This window comes from Rhinopithecus roxellana, chromosome 12 (assembly GCF_007565055.1).
Source record: "Rhinopithecus roxellana isolate Shanxi Qingling chromosome 12, ASM756505v1, whole genome shotgun sequence".
Lineage (NCBI taxonomy): Eukaryota > Metazoa > Chordata > Mammalia > Primates > Cercopithecidae > Rhinopithecus > Rhinopithecus roxellana.
In genome coordinates, this window is record NC_044560.1 from 11,339,066 (window position 1) to 11,364,081 (window position 25,016).

General features: G+C 48.9%; 1 pseudogene across 1 annotated transcript in view; it reads right to left on the reverse strand.

Annotated features, from left to right (window-relative positions):
* LOC104663242 overlaps nucleotides 1-17,776 on the reverse strand; it is a 32,278-nt pseudogene extending 14,502 nt beyond the window's left edge. Inside the window, exon 1 of the transcript XR_004060321.1 lies at nucleotides 17,529-17,776. The product of XR_004060321.1 is annotated as a BRCA2 and CDKN1A-interacting protein pseudogene (transcript). The remainder of the gene's footprint in view (nucleotides 1-17,528) is intronic.
* Nucleotides 17,777-25,016: the final 7,240 nt, after the last annotated feature.

Consider the following 25,016-nt stretch of genomic DNA (forward strand, 5'->3'; position numbering starts at 1 on the left):
TTTTGTAGTTTTTAGTAGAGACGTGTTTTTAGTTTCACCGTGTTAGTCAGGATGGTCTCGACCTCCTGACCTCGTGATCCGCCTGTCTCGGCCTCCCAAAGTGCTGGGATTACAGGCTTGAGCCACCGCGCCCGGCCAATCAGAGATTTCTATACTCCTCTTTCAAGAATTGATAGGACAAGTGGGAAAAAATCAGTGAGCGTACAGAAAGTCTGAACAGAATTATCAACCAACTTGATCTAATTGATATTGATAGAACACACCACTCAAAACAGCAAAACACATATTCTTTTCAAGTAACTCTCAAAGGAAACCTCAGGCTTCACTGGTTAATTCTACCAAATATTTAAGAAAGAATAATATTGATTCTGTACAATCTTTTCCAGAAAACTGAAGAGGAGGGAATACGCCCCTACTCATACTATGAAGCCAGCGTCACCCTTATACCAAAATCAGAAAATTACATTACAAGAAAAGAACACTACGACTAATATCTCTCATAAACATAGATGTAAAAATTCATAACAAAATTTTATCAAATTGGATCCAATAACATATAAAAAGGATGATACATCATAACCAAGTAGGATTTATTCCAGGAATGCAAATTTGGCTTAACATTGAAAATTAATCAATGTAATTCACCCTATTAACAAACTAGGATCAGGAATAAGACAAGGATGTCTACTCTCACCACTTCTATTCAACACTGTCCTGGAAGTCCTCACGAGAGCAATGAGGGAAAGTAAATATATAAATACATAAATAAAAGGCATTTTGATTAGAATGGAAGAAGTAAAGCTGTTGCAGATGACCTAATCTTGTGTGTAGAAAAACTAATTTGCACTTGAATTTATTACTGAGTTTAGCAAGATTTCAGATTAATATTCAAAATTCAATTCTATTTCTGCATATTAGCAATGAACACTACAGAAACTGAAAATTTTATTTATTTATTTATTTATTTATTTATTTATTTATTTATTTATTTTTTTTTTTTTTTTTTGAGACGGAGTCTTGCTCTGCCTCCCAGGCTGGAGTGCAGTGGCCGGCTCTCAGCTCACTGCAAGCTCCGCCTCCCGGGTTCACGCCATTCTCCTGTCTCAGCCTCCCGAGTAGCTGGGACTACAGGCGCCCGCCTCGTCGCCCGGCTAGTTTTTTGTATTTTTTAGTAGAGACGGGGTTTCACCGTATTAGCCAGGATGGTCTCGATCTCCTGACCTCGTGATCCGCCCGTCTCGGCCTCCCAAAGTGCTGGGATTACAGGCTTGAGCCACCGCGCCCGGCCAGAAACTGAAAATTTTAAAAAGCAACATTCACATCAGCCTCAAAAGACATGAAAACACTGAAACACGGTGCAAACACTGAAAAACAATATGCCAAACGTGTACACTGAAAGCTATAGAGCATTGCCGAAGTGCGAGAAAACCTAGACAAATGGAGAGGTATACTATGTTCATGAGTTAGAAGACTCAATAGTAAAGATGTCAGTTCTCCCCAAATTAACCCATAGAGTCAACATAATCCAATCAAAATCTCAGTCTTTTGTGTAAGACCGATAAGCTGATTCTAAGAGTTGCATGAAAAGCGAAGGACCTAGAATAGTCAAAGCAACCCTGAAAAACCATGAAGTGGGAGGACTTAACACTCCCTGATGTCAAAACTTAGCATAAAGCTGCAGTAATCAACACTGTGTGGCATGGGTATAATAATACACACATAGATCAATGGAATACAAAAGGAAATCCAGAAATAGATCCACATGTATATGGACAACTGATGTTTGACAAAGACGCAGAGGCAATTCAGTGGAGAAAGAACAGTCTTTTTATGGAATGGCGCTGAAACAATTGAATATCTACTTGCAAAAACAAAGAAAGAAAGAACTCCTATCTATAATTTATACTCTATTTTTAAAATGAGCTCAAAATGGATCATAGATGTAAATGTAAAAGCTAAATCTATGAAATTCCTAGAAGAAAACATTGGAGAAAATCCTTATGACCTTGGGTTAGGCAAATATTTCTTAGATGTAACACCAAAAGCATGGTCCATAAAAGAGGTGGATAAACTGGACTTCATTAAAAATTTTTAATAAAAACCACTTGTACAATTCACAAGACAATGTTAAGAGAATGAAAACACGGCCGGGCGTGGTGGCTCAAGCCTGTAATCCCAGCACTTTGGGAGGCCGAGACGGGCGGATCACGAGGTCAGGAGATCGAGACCATCCTGGCGAACACGGTGAAACCCCGTCTCTACTAAAAAATACAAAAAACTAGCCGGGCGAGGTGGCGGGCGCCTGTAGTCCCAGCTACTCGGGAGGCTGAGGCAGGAGAACGGCGTGAACCCGGGAGGCGGAGCTTGCAGTGAGCTGAGATCCGGCCACTGCACTCTAGCCTGGGAGACAGACCGAGACTCCATCTCAAAAAAAAAAAAAAAAAAAAAAAAAAGAGAATGAAAACACAAGCCACATAGTAGGAGGAATTTTTTTCTTTTTTCTTTTTTCTTTTTTTTGAGATGGAGTCTCGCTCTGTCACCCAGGCTGGAGTGCTGTGGCCGGATCTCAGCTCACTGCAAGCTCCGCCTCCCGGGTTCACGCCATTCTCCTGCCTCAGCCTCCCGAGTAGCTGGGACTACAGGCGCCCGCCACCACGCCCGGCTAGTTTTTTGTAGTTTTTAGTAGAGACGGGGTTTCACCGTGTTAACCAGGATGGTCTCGATCTCCTGACCTCGTGATCCGCCCGTCTCGGCCTCCCAAAGTGCTGGGATTACAGGCTTGAGCCACCGCGCCCGGTCGGAGGAAAGTTTTTCAAATAATATATCTGATAAAGGACTTATGTTCCAGAATACATAAGAACTCTCAAAAACACAAGTAGGAGAGCACCCAACTTAATTTTTTCAATGGGCAAGATTTGAAGTCATTTAACCAAGTCACATATTCGGATGGTAAATAATCATATGAAAAGATGTTTGATAGAAAATATGTCGGGGGTGGCTGGGAGAAGTGAGAGCATCAGGAAGAATAGCTAATGGATGCTGGGCTTAACACCTAGGTGATGGGATGATCTGTGCAGCAAACCACCATGGCACATGTTTACCTATGTAACAAACCTGCACATCCTGCACATGTAGCCCAGAACTTAAATAAAAGTTGAAGAAAAAAAAAAAAAGAAAGAAAGAAAACATGTCAGTCTCGGCAACATAGTGAGACCTCTTCTCTACAAAAAATAAAACAATCAGCAGGCTGTGGTGGCATACACCGGTAGTCCCAGCTACTTGGGAGGCTGAGACAAGAGGATTGCTTGAGCCTGGGAGGTCCAGGCTGCAGTGAACCGTGATGGCGCCACTGCACTCCCACCTGGGTGTTGAGCGGGACCCTGTCTCAAAAAAAAAATAAAACATGTCATTAGAAAAATGTAAATTAAAGCATAAGGAGATATCTATCACTACACGTCTCTTAGAATGGCTGATATCTGAAAGACTGATCATAGCAGGTGTTGGTGCTGAGTGTGGGGAATGACTGGGTCTCTTATATGCTGCTGGTGGGAATGGAAGCTGGTACAATCATTTTGGAAAACAGTTTGGCAACTTCTAACAAAGTTAAACATGCATGTACCATATAACCCATGAGCAAAAAAAAAAAAAGCACGTGACCCATCTATTCATACAAAGACTTGTTCATAAATACTCCTAGCAGACTTATTTGTAATAGCTCCAAACTGGAACCAACCAAATGTCCTTCAGCTGGTGATTAATGAACAAATTATGGTATATTCATGCAGTGGAGCAATAAAAAGGAACACACTCTAACATATGAGACTGCATAGATGCCTAGCAATGTAATTAGGCAGAGTGAAAAAGCCATCAGTAAATACTGTATGATTACTCTTATATGAAATTCTAGAAAATGCAAACTGATCTTTAGTAACAGAAAGTAGATCAGTGGTTGCCTGGAGAAGAGGGTGGGTCGGAGGAAGGAAAAATTATGCAGAGGCTCTTTTGCTTGTAGTGTTGGTTTCACAAGTGCATCCACATATCAAAATGCATCTAACTGTACAAGCTTATTGTAGTTCAGTAAAGCTGTTTTTATTTTTATCTTAAACATTTTTTTTTTTTTTGAGATGGAGTTTCACTTTGTCGCCCAGGCTGGAGTGTAGTGTCGCGATCTCTGCTCACTGTAACCTCCACCTTCCAGTTTCAAGTGATTCTCCCGCCTCCGCCTCCCAAATAGCTTGGATTACAAATGCACACCACCATGCCCAGCTAATTTTTGTGTCTTCAGTGGAGACGGGAGTTTCACCATGTTGGCCGGGCTGGTCTCAAATTCCTGACCTCATGTGATCCACCTGCCTTGGCCTTCCAAAGTGCTGGGATTACAGGTGTGAGCCACTGCACCCGACGTTTTAAAAAATGTTTCTGTAGAGACAGAGTTGCTGTTGCTCAGGCTGGTCTCAAACTCCTGACCTCAAGTGATCCTCCCTCCTCAGCCTCCCAGAGTTCTGGGACTACAGGCATGAGCCGCCACACCCTGCCAAAGTTGTTTGTAAAAGCCACATACACTTATTGGCTACTTACTATTCACAAACTATTACTTATTATGAATAAAACCTTTTTTGGAACCACAGACATACATTCATTTGTTCACTCAAAAGCATTTTTTGAGTACCTGCTGTGTGTCAGATACTGTAATAAGATCTGAGAACACTTCAATCAACAAAATACACATGACATTTTTGACCTCTTAGAATTCACATTCTTGGGAGGGAAAAGTGGGGAGTGGGGAGATAAATGCTAGTAAATAAATGTCTGTCCGGCGCAGTGGCTCACGCCGGTAATCCCAGTACTTTGGAAGGGCGAGGTGGGCGGATCACGTGAGGTCAGGAGTTCGAGATCAGACTGGTCAACATGGTGAAACCCAATCTCTACTAAAAATACAAAAATTAGCAGGGTGTGGTGGTGTGCACCTGTAATCCCAGCTACTTGGAAGGCTGAGGCAGGAGAATCGCTGGAACCAGGGAGGCAGAGGTTGCAGTGAGCCAAGATCGCGCCACTGCACTCCAACCTGGGCGACAGAGCGAGACTCCATCTCAAAAAAAAAAAAAAAAAAAAAAAAAAAATCTAATATATCAGACAATGATAGGTAATATTATGGGAAAGAAAAAGCAGGGTTAGGGGGTGGGGTGGAGCTGTCATTTTAAGCAGAATGATCAAGGAAGGCCTGAATAACATGACATTTGAACATCAACATAAAGAAGCTGAAGAATCCAGGTGTGGTGGCATCTTGGAGAAGAGACTTCTTGACATAAGGAAGGACACGTGCAAAGGTCCTGAGGTGCGAGTGTGCTTGGAGAACCTAGAAATAGCAAGAAGCCCAGTGTGGCCGGAGCAGAGTGAGGGAGGGGGTGAGTGGTAGAAGATGAGGTCAGGGCTGGGGCAGATCAAGTTCAACCACTGGAAGGATTTGGTCTTTTACAAATGTGCAATGGACTGTGCTCCTAGAAAGAGCGACGGTAAGTCAGTAGGATTTTCCGTGGATCTACCATGTACCTTCTGCCTCAGAAGTCAGAAAGTTCAGGAGGCTGCTTTATCCTACTCGCCTAGTGGGCTAATAACTGAATGGCTCTCAGCACCATGCCTGGCACACAACTGGCATTATAACATGTCACCTGTGATTATCAGGTTGTGGGAGGAGATTGAGACAGGCTTTTCTGAGAGAGACATTTGAGCTAGGCTTGGAAGGGTTACTAGTATATTCTAGAACCTTTATAGTTGAAAATTATGGTATCTAGAGGAAGTCAGAAGGAACAGTAGGCTGTGGGTTCGCTGAAAGCATGGTCTCTGTGTTTCTTGTTAGCCTCCATCTGCAGGGCCTGACACAACATCTACATGTTTGTTGAATGAATACACGACAGAAGGAAGGAACAAATGAATAAATGTGTCTGGGGCAGAGCCAGATGCAGACCTTCCTTTTCTTTTTTCTTTTTCTTTTTCTTTTTTTTTTTTGAGACAAAGTCTTGCATCATCTCCCAGGCTGGAGTGCAGTGGTGTGATCTTGGCTCACCACAACATCTGCCTCCGGGGTTCAAGGCTCACTACAACCTCTGCCTCAACCTCCGGAGTAGCTGGGATTACAGGCATATGCCACCATGCCCAGCTAATTTTTGTATTTTTATTAGAGACGGAGTTTTACCATGTTGGCTAGGCTGGTCTCGAACTCCTGACCTCACATGATTCACCCACCTCAGCCTCCCAAAGTGCTGGGATTACAGGAGTGAGCCACTGCGCCTGGTCAGACCTTCCTTTTCTATCCAGGAGCTGCCTGGATCCCAGGAAGACTTCAGCTCCTAGAATCAGAGAAACCAGGATCCAAATCCCAGCCTCATCCCTTTTCCTGTGAGACTGTGGGGAGGCTACTTGACTGCTTGAAATCTCAGTGTTAGGGGGGAGGGGGGAGGGATTGCATTGGGAGTTATACCTGATGTAAATGACGAGTTGATGGGTGCTGATGAGTTGATGGGTGCTGAGAGTTGACGGGTGCAGCACACCATCATGGCACAAGTATACATATGTAACAAACCTGCACGTTATGCACATGTACCCTAGAACTTAAAGTATAATTTAAAAAAATAATAAAACAATTAAAAAAAAAAAGAAATCTCAGTGTTGTCTTCAGTAAAATGGGAACAATAATAACATCTACTTCACAAGGTGATCATGAAGATAAAATGTGACAGTGTGGAGTGCCCTGCATGGTGCTGGACACGTGGCAAGTACTCAACAGGTATTAAACCCGGCTTTTATTGAGTAGTGCCTGGTAGCAGGCACTGTGCTAGGGACTTTTCATGGATTAACTCTAAATTTCAGCCTTATGAAGTAGGTACCATTATTATCAACCCATCTAACAAATGAGGACCCAGAAGTTCAGATGGGTTCACCGACTTGCCTGAAGCCACACAGCTCGGAAGTGTGGAAGCTGGGATTTGAACCAGAGTCTGTGCTTGTCGCCGTTGTTCTGTTCTGTTAGGTCTCTCTGACTCTATCTCTTCCTCTCCCAGACTGGGGACTGGGGCTTTGTTCATGAGGCAGCAGAGAGCTGTGCACGGCTCTTGAGGAGGAAATTGGGGAGCCAAACCTTTCCTCCCCTCTTTTGTGGAAGGCTGGAGTCTCATATGGAAACTGAAGGGGTGAGGGGTGCTTTGTGTATGAGAACTCACCAATGACCCTCCTTCCTCCACACTCTCCCAGCTGAGCTTGCTGTGCCCTTGTGGGACACGCTATCCCTGCGCTGGACAAGAGTAGTTGGGTGTGCTTTTTGAGTTGCTAGGTAGCTGGCCCTTTGGGGTCACTGGGCTCTTCTCCTAGAGGGACTCTTGCTGGCTGTGACCTGCCTGGGCAAGAAGAAGACCAAAGAGGTGCCTCAGGCTGGTCGTCTGGGCGGGGTGCACGGCAGCCGTAATTGCTGGGCACCAAAGTCCAGGCTGGGCCCTTCTTATGAAGACATTTATAGCCAGCCCGCCTGGAGGACCATTCAAGTGGTTTTCTCTTTTTTGTGTCCCTTTAATAAACGAGAAGAAGAGACATCAAATTAAAGCTGATTCTGGACAAACTTGGCTTTGCTGAGAGGCTCTAGGGAGGTCAGGGGAAGGTTATTCTGCTTGCTGACCCTGAGGCCTGGATGTTTTACCACATGCTTTGAAAATGTAGATTCGGATGTCAGGGCCAGTAGGGCCTTTGCAGTCACCCAAGCCAACTCTTAGCCTTGTGCAGGGATCCCCTGAGCAGTCTCTGGTTGCAGCCTTCCAGGGATGGGGACTTTTGCTTCCTTCCTTCTTTCTTTCCTTCCTTCCTTCCTTCCTTCCTTCCTTCCTTCCTTCCTTCCTTCCTTCCTTCCTTCCTTCCTTCCTTCCTTCCTTCCTTCCTTCTTTTCTTTCTTTTCTTCCTTTTCTTCCTTTCCTTTCCTTTCCTTTCCTTTTCCTTCCTTCCTTCCTTTCCTTCCTTCCTTCCTTCCTTCCTTCCTTCCTTCCTTCCTTCCTTCCTTCCTTCCTTCCTTCCTTCCTTCCTTCCTTTCTTACTTTCTTTCCTCCTTTCTTTCGAGAGAGAATCTCACTTTGTTGCCCAGGCTGGAATGCAGTGGTGCCATCTCAGCTCACTGCAACCTCCACCTCCCAGATTCAAGCAATTTTCTTGCCTCAGCCTCCTGAGTAGCTGGGACTACAGGTACCTGCCACCATGCCTGGTTGATGTTTGTATTTTTAGTAAAGATAGGGTTTCACCATATTGGCCAGGCTGGTCTCGAACTCCTGACCTCAGGTGATCTGCCCACCTTGGGCTCCCAAAGTGCTGGGATTACAGGCGTGAGCCACCATGCCAAGCTGGGGAACTCACTACCTTTCAAAGCAACCATGATATTAATAGGCAGCTCTCCATAGTCTCTCTTCTTGGGGGGCTTTGGAAACAAGTGAATTGAGGTAAAATCCCAGCTCAGATATCCTGAGCAACGCTGTCACCCCTGTGAGTTTCAGCTTCCTCCTCTGTCAGGAATCATTCATTCATGCATTCATGTATTCCACAGATATTTTGTCTTTGGCTGGGCTTCCCTGGAAGCAGACTGGGGACAAGGATTCAAGTGAAGTAGTTTGGAAGGGAAGCTCCGGAAGGACCTTGGGGTTGAGAAGATTGAGATGGGGAAGGTGTTGTGAATTGAATCGTGTGTTCCCCACACAAAGAGTCCTAACTTCTGACACCTGGGAATGTGACCCTGTACTTGAAAATAGGGTCTTGCAGATGTGATCAAGTTGAGGTTATATTGGGTTAGCGTAGGCCTGGGTGTCCTTACTGAATGAAGGGAATTGGGGCTCATCACCATACAGGGAGGGTAGGGAGACATGTGAAGGCACAGGGACACACATGGGGGTCACCATGTGATGATGGAGGGAGACGGCGAGATGCTGACATGAGCCAAGGAGCGCCCAGGATTGCCAGCAAACACCAGAAGTTGAGAGGTATGGAAGAGATTCTCCCTCTGAGCCTCCAAGAAGGAATCAAGCCTGCTAGCATCCTGACTTCAGACTTCTACCCTCCTGAACTGTGAGAGAGTCCATTTCTGTTGCTTTAAGCTACCTTGTTTGTGGAAGTTTGCTACGGCAGCCCTAGGACACTAGAAGAGAAGGGGAGAGAGTCAACATAGGGCAGTGTGCATGTATAGCAGATTCCAATGTGGAAAACTGAGGCCCGGTCCCTCGGGGTTGCTCAAGGAGACGGGGGGATCATGCCTCGGAGTTACCCCAGCTCAGGCTGGGGTCTTTTTCACCAGCTTCCGTCTGTCCTTGCCTGAAGGGTTCTCCTGGGGAGCACCCACCCCTGAAACTTCTGGTCTGAGTAACGTGTGGACAAGGCAGGCTCAGGCTGCCAGAGAAGCCCCCAGGTGAGGATTGCAGGTGCTGCCAGTTGGGAATGTTGGGAGTCAGGAAGGGGGTTCTGAGGGGGTGTGGGTGGACCAGCAACAGTGTCCGTCGGGTCTTTACTGAGGGCCTACAGTGTGGTGCAGGCACCTTCTAAACTCATGCGGTGCAGCTCCCCACCTGATACTCAGAGAGGGAGGCAAATGGTGACCTAGCAAGCCCCAAGGCAGCGGATAATGCCCAACAGAGCAGGCAGGGAACACACAGCGGTAGGTGGTTGGCCAAGGTCCCTGGAGGACACAGGGATGGCATTCATTCCTCCCGGATGGTCAGAACAGGCTTCTCTGAGGAAGTAGCCTCTGGGACTGAGACCTGCACATTAAGAAAATCAAAAATTCAGACATCTGGTGGAAGAGCGTTCCAGGCCAGGGAACAGTCAGTGCAGAGGCACTGAGGGGATAGAGGGCCACCGTGAAGATGGAATGAGCAAGAGGACTCAGCATGGGCCTGCTGCGGAGGAGGCTGGCAGGAACTGACTTCACTCCTCCCATGTCAAGCTTCTGTACCTGGCACTGCTCTCCAGCCACCCAGTCACTCCGCTTCCTGGTCCGAGGGAAGCCCTGTGAGGCCCTAGGCACAGGAGTCAGAGTGAGAAGTACTTGGACTCCCCCGTCCCCGCCCCTCACAAGCCTTTGACCTTGGACCAGGCGTTAGCGCTGAACCTCACTTTCTCACGCTATAAGATGGCCATCATAACTGCATGCACTTCTTGAGACAGGTGTGAAACTTAAAGGCTGCCTTTTCCTTGGGGGTCCCTAAAGGGAGTGGGGGTCACTAAAGGGAGGTGCAAATCCCTCTGTCCTTGGATTTCCACTGTTCACTCCTGCGGGAGACTGGACAGTGGTCAAAAAAATGCTTTCTGGGGTGAAGGAGAGTTATTGGTGTCCAATTAATCTTTTATTAATTTTTTATTAATTAATTGTTTATTAATCTTTACACATCTTTAATTCACCAGTTTATGAAACACACAAACTGGGAATGAACAAGACCCCTGAAGAGAAAAAATGAATGAGAAGGTGGGGGCTGGGCTGCCTCCCACCCCCGCCACCACCAGCCTTCTGTATGCATTTACCCTTTAGGTCCTCACAGCAAGAACGGGGGCTGGGGTTAGATTGTTTTTAATTTCAATTTTTTGGTTACAAAATTAGTACATGCTTATTGGTTTAAAATTTTTCAGGCCAGGAGTTGTGGCTCATGCCTGTAATCCCAGCACTTTGGGAGGCTGAGGCAGGCAGATCATGAGGTCAGGAGATCGAGACCAGCCTGGCCAAGATGGTGAAACCCTGTCTCTACTAAAGATACAAAAATTAGCCAAGTGTGGTGGCGTGTGCCTGTAATCCCAGCTACTTGGGAGGCTGAGGCAGAAGAATCGCTTGAACCCGGGAGGCGGAGGTTGCCCGAGCTGAGATCACATCACTGCACTCCAGCCTGAGTGACAGAGCAAGACTCCGTCACAAAAAAACAATTCAAAGAGTGTATAGAGTAGGAAATGAAAATCATCCACCTCTCCCCTCCGTGACCCTTCTTCACCTGTTTGGGGCGTTTCCTTCCAAGGTTTTGCATGTATAGCGAACATATAAATAAAAGGGTTTGCTTTTGTTTTTGTTTTTAACAGACATGGGAACATATTTGCCCTTTTGACTTAATATACCCTGGATTTCTTCCCTTATCAATGATCACAAGGGAGATATGATAGCCTCATGTTATTGACTAAAATGGCTGAGAGAGGTCAAGGCTTTTGCTCAAGGTCACACACAGGTGAGTGGCAGAGCTGGGCCTGTGATCTGGATCTGTCTGAGTCTGGAGCAGCAGGCCTCTGTGCTGTACGGAAATGCCGTCATCCGTCATCAGTCATTCTTAGCATCTCAACACCACCTGGTTAAGAGGAACTTGTTTCTGGAGGTAGACAGCTGAAAGAGGCAGGAGATAGGGGGAAAACGGTGATTGTAGGGCTGGGAACATTGTTCCAGGACTAGGGGCGGAGCCAGGGAAGGCACAGCCCCCTGCAGGTCTAGGCAGGGAGTGCAAAGGGGCCAGGAGGAAGGGGGCTGGGTGCTGGGACCTCTTAAGTGGTCCCTGTTGTCTCTGCCAAGCTCCCATCAGGCATACTCACCTTCTTTTGTTGAGACAACAAAAGAAGACTCCAGGCTGGAGTGCAGTGGTGCAATCATAGCTCACTTCAGCCTTGAACTCCTGGGCTCAAATGATCCTCTGGCCTCAGCCTCCCAAAGTACTGAGGTAGATTGCAGGTGTGAGCCACCATCCCTGGCCACTCACCTTCTTGATACCATCTTTGCCTCTTGTCTGTCTGAGCCAGCCTGAAGCTCTGAGCTCCCTCCAGTGGGGCTGGCTGGCCTGCAGCCTCTCTCCCATCCTGTCCATGGCTCAGCCCCTATGTGGGCAAAGTAGTCAGCGTTTCCTGCCTCCCACTCTGTACAGGCTCAGAGGCATTAGTCTGGCCTCTCTCTAAGGGATGCTCGGATCCCCTGAAGCAGGTGGTCATTCAACTTTTGTTTGGATGACTCCAGAGATGGGGAGCTCATTACCTTCCAAGGAAGCTGGTTCCATCTTGAATGGCTCTAATGGATGGTGGGGAACAAGCTTGGGCCCTGAGGCAGAGCCAGGTGTGTGGGGAGACTGGAGGAGCTGATTGATGCATATAAGTCTGCTCCAGGTGTGGGAGGGGAGGGAGTCGGTGAGCCTCAGTTTCCCCCTCTGGCTTCCTTTGGATCAGTGCAGGTCACAAACCATGAATGAGTCATGACATTAATTTAGTGAGTTGTGACCAGCATTTTTAAAAAGGAATAGAACAGAATAAGATAGAAAATATCAGCCTGCGTTTCAAGAATTTAGGGGTATCTCTTTCTTGAGGCTTTTGCTGTTGGTGCTGGTACAGTGGGCAGAGGTATCTTATAGGACGGGTGGGGGCAGGGGCCTCCGGCAGCGCTGAGGGTGGCCTGGAGGGGCCTCTTCCTGCCCACCCCGCACCCGCACCCCAGTCCAAGCAGGGGCCCCAGGGGCGGTGGGAACAGGGAGACCCTCTCAGCTCTCCCCTGTGCATCTCGTGGGCTTGGAGTAGTCCCATAAATCGTCTGCCCGGAGTCAGGGGCATAGAACTCCCTGATTTATGCCCCGCCGGGCCCGCCCCCTCTGCCTCCCTCTCGGGCTTTGTGGGGCCAAGGCCTGGCAGGCTGCTGGCTCCAGACGGCCCCTGCGGTTGCCGTGGCGACAGGTTCAGGCTGGGCCATTATCCCGGCTCCCTCACCGCTTCCCGCTGTCAGGCTCCCTCGCTTGTATCAGGGCTGGCATTTGAACAGCACCGAGGGCTTCTTCTCCATGAGCCTGGCACCTCCTGCAGGATGCCCCCCAAGTCTGGTGGGACCCATGCATCCCTGTCACAGTGAAGTGCAGCCTTGGGACTCACCAAGGCAAGGCAGGACGGGCTGCTGAGCAAGTGCCTGGCCGGCATGCGATCTCGCTCCTCCACTTCAAGGCTGGCCGTCGCAATACCACCCTCATGAGCTCGCTGTAAAGAACTTGTGAGGGTCTACAGGGAAAGGGCTGGTCCCTGAGACCCCAGCAAGTCTTCATCGCCTCATCTGTAAAGTGTGTGTAATGATATTCACATTCATTGCTGTCTTCCAAGGCCTGCAGCAGTGTCAGGCACACAGTAGGTGCTCAAAGGATGTGAGTGGATAAATGGATCCCATAGATTATTGTAAAGGTTCTTTTTTCTTTTCTTTTTTTTTTTTTTTTTTTTGAGATGGAGTCTCACTCTGTCACCCAGGCTGGAGTGCAATAGCGTGCTCTCAGCTCACTGCAACCTCCGCCCCCCGGATTCAAGCGATTCTCCTGCCTCAGCCTCCTAAGAAGCTGGGACTACAGGCACCCGCCACCGCGCCCGGCTAATGTTTTGTATTTTAGTAGAGACGGGGTTTCACCGTGGTCTCAATCTCCTGACCTTGTGATCCGCCTGCCTCAGCCTCCCAAAGTGCTGGGATTACAGGCGTGAGCCACCGCACCCGGCCATAAAGGTTCTTAAATGAGAACGTAAGTGTGGTGAGTTGAAGATGGCCATCAGTCCTTTGACAAGCTTCTTACTGAGATGGGGGGATTCACTTTCCATCCCGCTGGGATCTGGACCCACGCTATGCTTGTTTGTAGCCAGCAGAATGCAGCAGGAGTGACGCCACTGCCCTCCAAGGCCAGGGCAGAAGGACCTTGCTGCTTCTGTGTTAGTCTCTAGGAGACCCCAGCCACCATTGAAGAAAGAGATGACCCTCACACATGTAATCCCAGCCCTTTGGGGGCTGAGGTAGGCAGATCACCTGAGTTAGGGAGTTTGAAACCAGCCTGACCAACATGGAGAAACCCCATCTCTACTAAAAATGCAAAATTAGCTGGGCGTGGTGGTGCACACGTGTAATCCCAGCTACTTGGGAGGCTGAGGCAGGAGAATCACTTGAACCTGGGAGGTAGAGGTTGTGGTGAGCCGAGATTGCGCCACTGCACTCCAGCCTGGCAACAAGAGTGAAACTCTGTCTGTCTCACAAAAAAAAAAAAAAAAAAAAAAAAGAAAGAAAGAAAGAAAAAAGAAAAGAAACTGATGACCCTGGGGACTCCATACTGGCAAGGTCACGTGGAGGCCCTGACCTGCAGGAAGAGAGGGAGGGAGGGACCCAGCCAGGCCCCAGCTCTTTCAGGCATTTGGAGTCATCCCAGCGGAGGCAGAGATGAGTAGTCTCCACTGAGCCCCATCCAAATTACAGATGCATGAACACAAACATATAACTCATTGTTCTAATCAACTTTGAATTGATTTGTTCTGCAGCATGGATTTGCTAGAACAGAATTAAAACCCCGAGCTCCATGCCTAGCACATAATAAGTGCTCAGTGAAATAGTAGTGGGTAATAGCAATAGTAGTAGTAGTTGTTGCTGCTGCTGGGAAGCAAAATAGCCTAATAATTCAGAATCAAGGTTCTGGAGTCAGGATGCATGGGTCTGAATCCCAGTCACTAATTCTGCAACCCTGGACAAATTACTTTCCCTCTGTAGGCCTCAGTTTCTTCATCTGTGTAAAAGTAGTAATGGGGCTGGATGTGGTAGCTCATGCCAGTAATCCCAGCACTTTGGGAGGCTGAAGTGGATGGATCCCCTGAGTTCGGGAGTTCGAGACCAGCCTGGGCAAGATAGGGAGACCCCATCCCTACAAAAAAGTAAAGAGTTAGCTGGATGTGATGGTGCATGCCTATAGTTTCAGCTCCTTGGGAGGATCACTTGAGCCTAGGTGGATGAGGCTGCAGTGAGCCATGATCATGCCACTGCACTCCAGCCTGAGTGACACAGCCAGACCCCGTCTCTATAGAAAAAAAGAAAGAAGGCCGGGCACGGTGGCTCAAGCCTGTAATCCTAGCACTTTGGGAGGCCAAGACGGGCGGATCACGAGGTCAGGAGATCGAGACCATCCTGGCTAACACGGTGAAACCCCGTCTCTACTAAAAAAATACAAAAAACTAGCCGGGCGAGGTGGCGGGCGCCTGTAGTCCCAGCTACTTGGGAGGCTGAGGCAGGAGAATGGCGTAAACCCGGGAGGCAGAGTTTGCAGTGAGCTGAGATCCGGCCACTGCACTCCAGCTTGGGCGACAGAGCAAGACTCCGTCTCAAAAAAAAATAAAAAATAAAAAAAGAAAGAAAGAAAGAAAGAAAGAAAAAGTAATGATAGTTGACTACATTGTAAGGTTATTGAGAAGAGCACATGAGACCATGCTATACACAGTGTGGCACAGAGCCCGTGCAGGTACATGACAGCCACCACCCTCAGCATGGGCATCGTCCTCATCGGCTTCAATTAAACATTGAAAGTGCATGCTCTCATTTTATAAGACCCTGAAGGAGTCAGAGTTGGGAGGAACAAAGTGATTGTGTGCAACCCTCCATCACACAGATGGGATTGGGTGGCTGGTGGAGGCTTTGAATTATGCTATTTTTATCTTTATAAAGAGCTCCGGGTGGCCCATTGGAAAGGCAAATAAATAATAATGATGACAATGGAGAAGGAAGGAGAGGAGGGGGAGGAGAAGAATTTGCCTGGAGACTCACCTACATCACTGCCTCTAGAACAGCCTAAGGGATTGATCGGTTCCTCACTGACAGCTAAATTCTGCAAGCTTTGGGGTTGGGGGGTAGAGAAGCTTCTCAGTTTCTTTGCGTTTGTCCATCCTGCCTGTTGGACACTGTCAGGATCTTCCAGATCAGCCAGCCCATCCTCTCACTGTACATATAAGGACCAAAGAGGGACGGTGACTTGCCCAAGGTCACACAGTAGGTGAGGATCAGAGCTGGGACCAGAATCAGAGTCCCCGCCTCCCTCCCCGGTTGAATCTTTCAAGCTGCTTCCGGCCTCAGAAGCAACACGGTTTGGCAGGGGCTTTGCTTACAAAGCTTTCAGGAGCGGGCTTTGCCCTCTCCCTCTTGCCTACCACAGACTTTCTTGCATTAAAAATTCTCATTGTGGGAGTCTCCGCTATTACTCATTTCTTTCAAAATGGAATGCTAGCAGCTGACCAGGGGCCCGCTCATCTCCAGCACCGGCTAGAGCAGGACAGGGGTGGTTTTCCCATACCCCTTTCGCAGATGGGGAAACAGAGGCCCTCAACAGGCAAAGGAGCCTGTGTTTCTCATCTCAAAAGGCCTCCATGGCCTCTGCTTATAAAACAACGAGCAGACTCCCATCTACCTGGTACACTCGGGAGGACCCTAAGACCGCTGTAAGCTCCCCTGCTCAGCCACTGTCTCCCCAGTCACTTCGCCATGCCCAAGAATCCCCCTTTGGAGTTTCTTGCTTTTGAGTGAGAATGGTGTTCATGGAAACCTCCCAGTTGCCCTGCTGTTGCGCTAACGGTAAAGGGGTAGCACGGAAAAAACACAGAAGTTGACGTCGTTTAATCTTACTTTGCCACTCGTTATTTTGAGCCCATCATTTTACCTCTCTGAGCCTCAGTTTCTTCGTCTATAAAATGAGGCTCATCATTGGGTCTATGCTACCCTGTGAGGGTAAAAGGTGGCGCTCTAGTTGCCTATTCCTACATAACAAACCACTCTACAACTGAATGGCTTCAAAACAACAATCCTTTGTTTTGCTCATGAATTTGCAATTCGGGCAGGGCTGGACAGAGCCAGCTGATCTCCCCGTGGTGTAGGTGGCAGCCAGGGCTGGCTGACAGGGGCTGGGGGATTGCCCTCCACAGTAATGACTGACTTGACTGGCTTCTTCCCACATGGTTCTCTCGACGGGGCAGCTTGGGCTTCTTCGTACCATGGCAGCTGGGTTTCAGACATGAGCATCCCAGGAGAAGGGAAAGTAGCTTTGGGCCTGGAAAGCATTACAGCAAACACTTCCATTGAAATCTGTCAGTCAAGGCCAGATTCAGAGAGAAGGGACATAATAAATGGCATTTACCATTGCAACAAAATACAGCCATGCCTCATGTAATGATGGGGATACATTCTGAGAAATGCATCCCCAGGCAATTTTGTCATTGTGCAAACTTCATAGAGTGCATTTACACAAACCTAGATGGTACACCATACCACACTCCTGGTCTCTATGGCTTAGCCTACTGCTCCTGGACTACAAACCTGTATTGCATGTTATTGTGTAGAATACTGTAGGCAACTGTAACACAATGGTAAGTATTTGTGCATCTAAATATGGAAAAGGTAATGAGTTGCATTGATAGGGCGTCACTAAATGATGGGAATTTTTCAGCACCATTATAATCTTTTTTTTTTTGTTATTTAGTTTTAATTTCATAATCATAAACTTAACTCTGCAATCCAGCTAAGCATAGAAGGGAACAAGGAAAACATGGAACCCAAAGGGAACTAAGCGAGAGCACAAAGTTTCTAGGATACTGTGAGCAAATGGAGTGGAGGGGTGCTCTCGAGCTACAGAAGGAATGGTCTGGTGGTGAAGATAAAACACAAGTCAAATTTGTTGGAGTTGTCCACAGTCAGCAATGGTAATTTTCTTGCTGGTCTTGCATTCCTGGACCCAAAGTACTCCATGGCCTCCATAACATTCATGCCTTCTTTCACCTTGCCAGAGACGACGGGTTTGCCATCCAAACACTCAGTCTTGGCAGTGCAGATGAAAAACTGGAAACCGTTTGTGTTGGGTCCAGCATTTGCCATGGACAAGATGCCAGGACCTGTAAGTTTCAGGATGAAATTCTCGTCATCGAATTTCTCCCGGTGGATGGACTTGCCACCGGTGCCACTATGGCGTGTGAAGTCACCACCCCGACGCATAAACCCTGGAATAATTCTGTGAAAGCAGAAATCCTTATAACCAAATCCTTTCTCTCCAGTGCTCACAGCACGAAAGTTTTCTGCTGTCTTTGGAAACTTATCTGCTCAACGAACACAGTGGGGTTGACCGTGGCTGATAGTACGGGGCTCGCGACGGTGGCGGTGTCTGCAAAGTGAACGCACCATTATAATCTTATGGGACCACGGTCATATACGCAGTCCAGAGTTGACCAAAACATTATTATGTAATGTGTGACTATGATTATCTACATAATTATGTACTGATGTCTGCTTTCCCCACCCCTTTAGATTGTCTTGTTCATTGCTGTATCCTCAGAGCCTAGAACAGTACCTAGAAAGCAGAAGGCCTTCAATAAACATGATTCAGTGTATAGCTGGATGAACGAACGGAGACTTCTCCCTTGAAATGACAACGCTGGGTCCCTATAGCTCAGGTTAGGGTGGGGGCAGGGAGGTGATGAAAGGCGCACCGGCTCTAGCAGCTGAGGTCTGGTTTTGGACCCCAACTCTGGCCCCAGGGTGCTGGGCGACCTTGGGCAAGTCACAAACTTCTCTGTGGGTGTCAGCAAAAGCTAATAAAACCAGACCCTGCTCTTCAACTTGTGTCATCCAAAACTCTGAGTATGACTTGCTTTAATTAAGATAAGAGCACAGTGAAATGTTTGGACTTGCTGTTCATTCTTTGATGTTCGGCCTTTTGCGTTGCTGTTTTGATGTCCAGGGTCTTGGAGAACTGGACTTGGGTTGTTGGCCCTGGCTGGCCGGCTGCCTGCCTTCTGCTGTTTGCCTTGTGAAAAGCACTTATGATCTAATAAAGTGAGATTGATGTGGCCTCCCCGGGGATGAAACACTTTCCATTCCCCATATTCACTGTGCTTCCCAGCTGCACTCATGGTTGCCGTGTACTACGTAGCGATTGAAAACTAGGCCCTGGGCTGAGTTTCATTTCATCCTACGAGGTGGGTACTATTACTGTCCCCATTCTACACATGTGGAAACTGAGGCACTTAGAGGCTACGGGACTTTTCTGAGGTCATAGTAAGTAATCGGGTAAGTAAAGGTATCGGGATCCAGGTCCAGAGAGCTGCATGGTCTCTCATGGGCTGCTGGTGGTCCTGGCTTGGATGAGAAGCCCACGGGGAACTGGGGTGGGAGCTCATAGGATAGGAAGCAAGTGAACCTTCACCTCTTTTTTTTTTTTTTTTTTTTTTTGAGACCAAGTCTTGCTCTGTCACCCAGACCTGAATGCAGTGACATGATCTCTGCCTCCTGGGTTCAAGCAATTCTTCTGCCTCAGCCTCCTGAGTAGCTGGGACTACAGGTACGAGCCACCGCACCCACCTAATTTTTTGTATTTTTAGTAGAGATGGGGTCTTCCCATCTCTACTAAACCAGGCTGGTCTTGAACTCCTGACCTCATATGATCCACCTGCCTCGGCCTCCCAAAGTGCTGGGATTACAGGTGTGAGCCACCACGCCCAGCTGAACCTCTGTCTCTGAGTTTGTTCAGTGACAATGTCAAGCCATGGAGAAAGATAACAGGCCTATGAGGCATTGTCTCTATGAATCCCCATTTTACAGCAGGGAAAACTGAGGCTCAGAGAGGTTGCCCAAAGAGGATTAGAAAGAACAATGGCTGGGAAGAGGGAAGTGCCTGGTTCACTTTGCAGGGTTAAGTCAGGTCAGAATGTTACAGTCATGCCAGTCTTATGTGCGAGATGTTGACTGAACTGACTTTGGCATCTTATTGCCCAAGAATAGCAGGGATGGGAAGTGACTGGGCCTCCCTGGGGGCAGCCTGTTCTGTGTGGAATGGTCCTCAGGAAGATGAAATCACGTAGGAAAACACCCCACATCTCTGGTTCCCACAGTCACTGATGGGGGTGGAATGGGGGGCTGCAAAGGAAGCTGGTACTCTTTCCTAGTGCTCAGCTGAAGCTGTGGGTGCCCCCAGGAGCACAAATAGCCCAGCAACATCCTTTGCTTTTAGTCTGTTGCAACATCAGAAATTCCACCATTAACAGCTTCCAGAGAAAGCACAACCTTGTTGGGAAGAAAGGAAAGTCACACGCGAGGCCACTTGCACAGCAGCCTAAGAGATTCGGTTTCCTTATCTCGAAAATGGAACCAACACCAACTCCCTCAGTTTGTGAAAACTCCCAACACAGTTCCAGGGGCCAAAGGAGGTGTGTTCTTCCTGAGTGGAGGGGCCTCCCAGCGGACCTGGAGCCTCTGGCCCTGCTGCAGAGTGCAGGAGGACGGCAGGCAACTCACTGGAATTCCGCTGTGCCCAGGCCTCACCAGCCTATAGGTACCCACGTCACACTTATGTTAATATTCAGATGAAGTTTCTTAGACCTCATCCCCTTCAAACACCCCTCCCCAGCCCCAGCTGGAAGGCCAGTTACTCCCGGCGCCCCCCAAGTTGTGCCCAACCCCCGGCTAGGAGTTTTCTTCACTTCTTGGTAAGATGCCTGGTGACTGCATCGGCCACAGATGCTCCCGTAAATATGCCGCACCAGGTGTGGCCATCCTCCACCTTGGTCACCTGAAGCTTCCAGGTGCCACGTTTGCCATGGCGATGGAGCACCACGTTTGCCACATCGCCGTGGAGGTGGTCAAGCAGTGGACTTAGGCCAATTCCAGTTTGCAAATTATCACCTGGGCCCTAAGGCAGACCTTCCAGGGCCCTGGGTCTTGCATGGTCTCCATGACAATGGCTTGGGCTGCATCTTTCTCTGTCCTTTTCTCATCAAGACTCAAAAACAAGGTGGGGCGGGACATACCTTTTGACCCCATCACCCTCATCTCCCGCATTCTCGACCTCAAGTACCCAGCTCCTCCCTACCTCTGTGAATCCCCACCAGAGAGGACCCAGTAGGGCCACCATCAGCCAGACTGGGAATCCCAGCATGGGTTCAACCAGCCCAGCCTGCTACAGAAAGAAAGGGAGTCCCACCTCAGCCCTCCAGCTGAGTGTGGGGCATGAGCCCCAGCAGACTCAGGCCCTCCGTCCTGGCTTGGCAAGCCCCTTCCCTGTCTGAGCCTCTACTTTCCCATCTGAGGGCTAGACACTTCCCAAGGCCCCCTCCAGCTCAGACATTCTGAGGCCTGATGTCCTCTCTCCACCTAAGGCAGCCAGCAGCGACCAGTCCCTCTTTTCCCTCCAGACCGTGCTGGAGCAGCCACACGCCTTATCACACACAGTCATCTTCGTTGTTTGCATGGTGCTCATTTCCCCTGGCTAAGAAAACATGTTTGCAAAATCAGATTTCCCTGGAAAGCCGGCAGGTTAAAAGGAAAGGAAACGTTGAATTCTGTGGAGTGGGGATCTGAAGGCAGAGACTGACCTCTGGGACTGCCCCCATGCTTCTGGGTCCCCTTGATTAGAGGAAGCAGGGCCTGATCCCAAATTCCTGCACCTAAGTAGTCCCTTCTGCCTCCCTCGGGTCTATTCCAGCACCCACAGGCAGCTGAGGCCTGGAGAGGCTTTGAGCCTTCTCAGGGTCACACAGAGTGTTATCATTTGTTATCATCCAGAGCTTTCTGTGGCTCCCCACTGCTGGCAGGGCAAATCCATATGCATCTTGGTGTTCAAGGTCCTCCACCTTTTCCCTTATGTGGCCCTTTGGCTCTAGACACCCTAACTCCTCACCAGCCCAAATGGCTTTGTCTTTGCCATGAGTGCCTCTCCCCCAGACCTCTTCTGTCTGTTCAGCTCTGTCCTACTCTTCAAGACCTCACTCAGACCCTGCCTCCTCCAGGAAGCCTTCTCTGATTAGCCCTGCCCACATGATCCTCTCTGAGGGGTTCTGGCCACACCAGGAGGAGCCTGGTCACTTCTCATCTGTACCCACCCTCTCCCTGGGGACAAAACCTGTTTGGGCCCAGCTGTCTTCTTGGTCAGGGCCTGGTTCCCACTTCCTAGAGCTGGCCTGGCCGGCTCAGGGCCTCCATGGGCCACCGAGGAGAGGACCAAAGGATTTTCTTGGGACGAAATGATACCAACAGCAGCCAAAGGCTCCCTAAGGACCCCACCTTGGGTCCTTTCTTAAAAGTGACTTTTCCTGATCTTAAACGTGGATAAAGCATGAGTGTGGTCACGCAACGGCTCTACAGCTGTTGGCAAGATGAGATAGGCCTACCTGAGCTCCCACGGAGAGCCGTCCATGATGTACATGCAATCTACAGAATGAAATGTACGTGTGGTGCCATTTGTTTTTAATTAAACAAACAAAGTAAAACGCCTATAATGGCTCCTGTGCGCCCAGCACCAGTCTGGGTGCTTTGTGTACATGACTCACTCGATCCTCCTAATGACCCTGTGCGGCAGGTACCCTAATGACCCCATTTTACAGATGAGCAGACTGAGGTTCAGGGGAAGGATTCAAGTCCCGGCCACAGGCAGGCTCCAGCGCCTGTGCTCTCAACCCCTCCCCCGTGCTGGCTGCTGCATTCTCGGTGGTATTCTGTGCTTCCAAACAATACATAACCAAAGGGAGAGAAAAGCCGGGAGCAAGGTGCCGCGGGCCTTGCATGGAGCCAGGTTTGGAGAGAGAAAAATAGGGAGACTTTCACTTCCTCTTCTTACATTCTGTATTGATTGGTTATCACAAATAATATAATCTCTTTGAAAAATAGAAAAAGCAGCACATGCTCATTGTAGAAAACTCAAGGGAGATGAGAAAGGCTTCAGAAACTAGAGTCAGCCTGGGTTCTGGGAGCTGGCAGGGAAACACACTCAAGGCTAGAGGATTCTAGAAGGATCACCATGAAAATGGGTGAGTAACCAGGATTATTGCAGGTCTAACGGCTTAGGAGTGAGAGCTGACTGCAGCTTGGTGTCGGAGGTACTTTATAACCCATCAGTGCTATTTCACCATGGAAAACGGCAGCCTTGTTTGGTGGTAAGCTGCCCATCTGTGCAGCCATAGGAGGAGATACCAGACACTGGATTCATGCTGCACTGTTTGCTCTATGTCATGTGAGTTAGTCTGTTTCCCAGTCCTCCACCTTTAACCCAGGCTAGACAGAAATGGGATGTACCTACAAGGATGAAGCCCCATGCCTGACTGGTTAAAAAAAAAATCAAATAATTTAAAAACAGGATTCAGAGGCTTGCACAGATACAACAGCTCCAGGAGCCCCTCAACATAGGTGGTTTCATGTGATTTCAGAACCTCCCAACATCACTGGCAGAAACATTTTGCAGAAGAGAAAGAAGAAAAGCTCAGAAAAGCTCAGGGAGGTCTCGACTTGCCCGAGGTCACCCAGCTGGCCCAGAGTTCCCGGATCTGCTCTGTCAGGTGGCCATCCCACATCAGGGCATTTCTCATAGGGATTGTTCATTTCCTTCCAGGACCCGCATCCAGGAGGTGCTCAGGTCCTTCACGGAACGTCGTCAGAGACCCTGGTTCTGGTCTAGCTCTGGCCGAATGTGCTGAGTGAGTCCCCCACCCGTCTTGTGCTGGGTTTGATATTTCTGGGCTCCTTTCCAGGTCTCATCTCTCTGCCACCCACCCCTGTTCCTTAGTTTTCCTAGCTTGTCCCCTGACATCAGACCCCAGGGAGTCCTCAGATGGACAGGGGAAGGGGGAGGGCCCGTGGGGTGTCAGGCGCCCTGATTCTTGGACCTTTCTTTCATTCTGTGCAGATTTATAGGCGTGTGTTCCTGATCTCTCATTCACTGTCCACAGCCCAACACATGGCCTAAAAACAACAGATACGATGAAAGAGATCTTGCCTGCAGATGAAAGCAAGAGGGAAACCGGCCTCCCCCAGCCCTGGCCTGGCCCTGGGCCCACTGCACATTGTGGTCAAGGCAAAGTTAGGGCTGGGATGTCTGGAGAAGGCCAGAAGGCTCCTGCCCACCCATGGGTCTAGGGCTTCCAGAGGCCCTGGCGCAAAGCCTCAGATGAAGTACTGGGGGAGGCAAACGGAAACGGAGAGCCCTGTTTCGAGGGGCAATGGACTGGCATGCCGGGAAGGGGGCCTTGACAGAGCCTAAAGTCAGACAGGGTGATGACAAATGACCCCGGAGCCCCTCCAGCACCACTCCTGGGGACTCTGCCTTGCCCACTCTACTCCAGCCACTCAGGCTTCCTTCTGTTCCTTGAAACTCAGCAAGCTCATCTCCCTCCACCCCAGGGCCTCTGCACACACTGCTCACACTGCCCGAACGCTCTCCTCTGCACCCTCCAGAGACCTCCTCGGCCTTCAGGTTTCGGACTGAATGATGCCTCCTCCAAGAGCCTCCAACTGGTGACCCAATCCATTCTCCAGTCCAGCCCTCTGTTTTCCTAATGTACTTGGCACACTTTATGATCATTTTTTGTAGTGATTATAGGTGATTTAATGAACATTTTCCTATCAATTAGATTGTTGATAATTAAATTGTAATTATTATCATTTATAGATTATTGAATGATTTAATAATTATGTGAAGGTCCCATGAGGATGTGTTCCTTGCGCCCTCTAGGTAAATGGGGCCAGTTCTGCCACCAGCTCTGGACCCAGGCATCAGCTCTTCTGATGATAACAGCAAATGATGTTTAGCTCTTCCCAGGAGCAAAGCATTTTCCACATACGACTTTATTTAATCCTCACAGCTACCCAGTAAGGCAAGGCAAGGGTTATTTCCATTTTGCAGATGAGGAGACTGAGGCTGAGTGTATCTCAGCTGCAGCCCGGACACGGTCTGCTTGTACACCATGCCTCTCTGACTGCCTGAGTCCCCAGGAGCCTTGCTCACCTTTGGGACTCTCCCGTATGTTACATGTGAGCGCTACGGGGGAGGACATAGAACTGGTCATCAGGCAGTGACACTTAAGGCTGAATTCATCTGTTCACTCCCTGAGCAGATTTCCTTCCAGGTGGGGAAGATAGGGATTCATCCCAGAGGAAAGAAAGCCAGAGCTCCCCACAGAGTGAGCCACTCTGGAGACTGGGATGCCACCAGGGGAGATGCCTGGGAGGGAGGGGGCTTTCTCTGCGCAGCCCCCACCCACAGACCCCTCTGACCTTCTCTTGGTCTGCAGAGCGACCACCAGTGTTCCCAGGGGGAGGGACTTGGACCGTCTCCTGTGTTGCAGGCAGAAGATGGGTGGGTGGACGGTAAACTGTAAACGCTGGTCTGGGAGGGGGCCACACAGCACCAGGAGCAGGGTCTTTCGTAGCCTCCGTGCCCCTTGTTCTAGGTCATTCTCCTTTGAAGGATGCC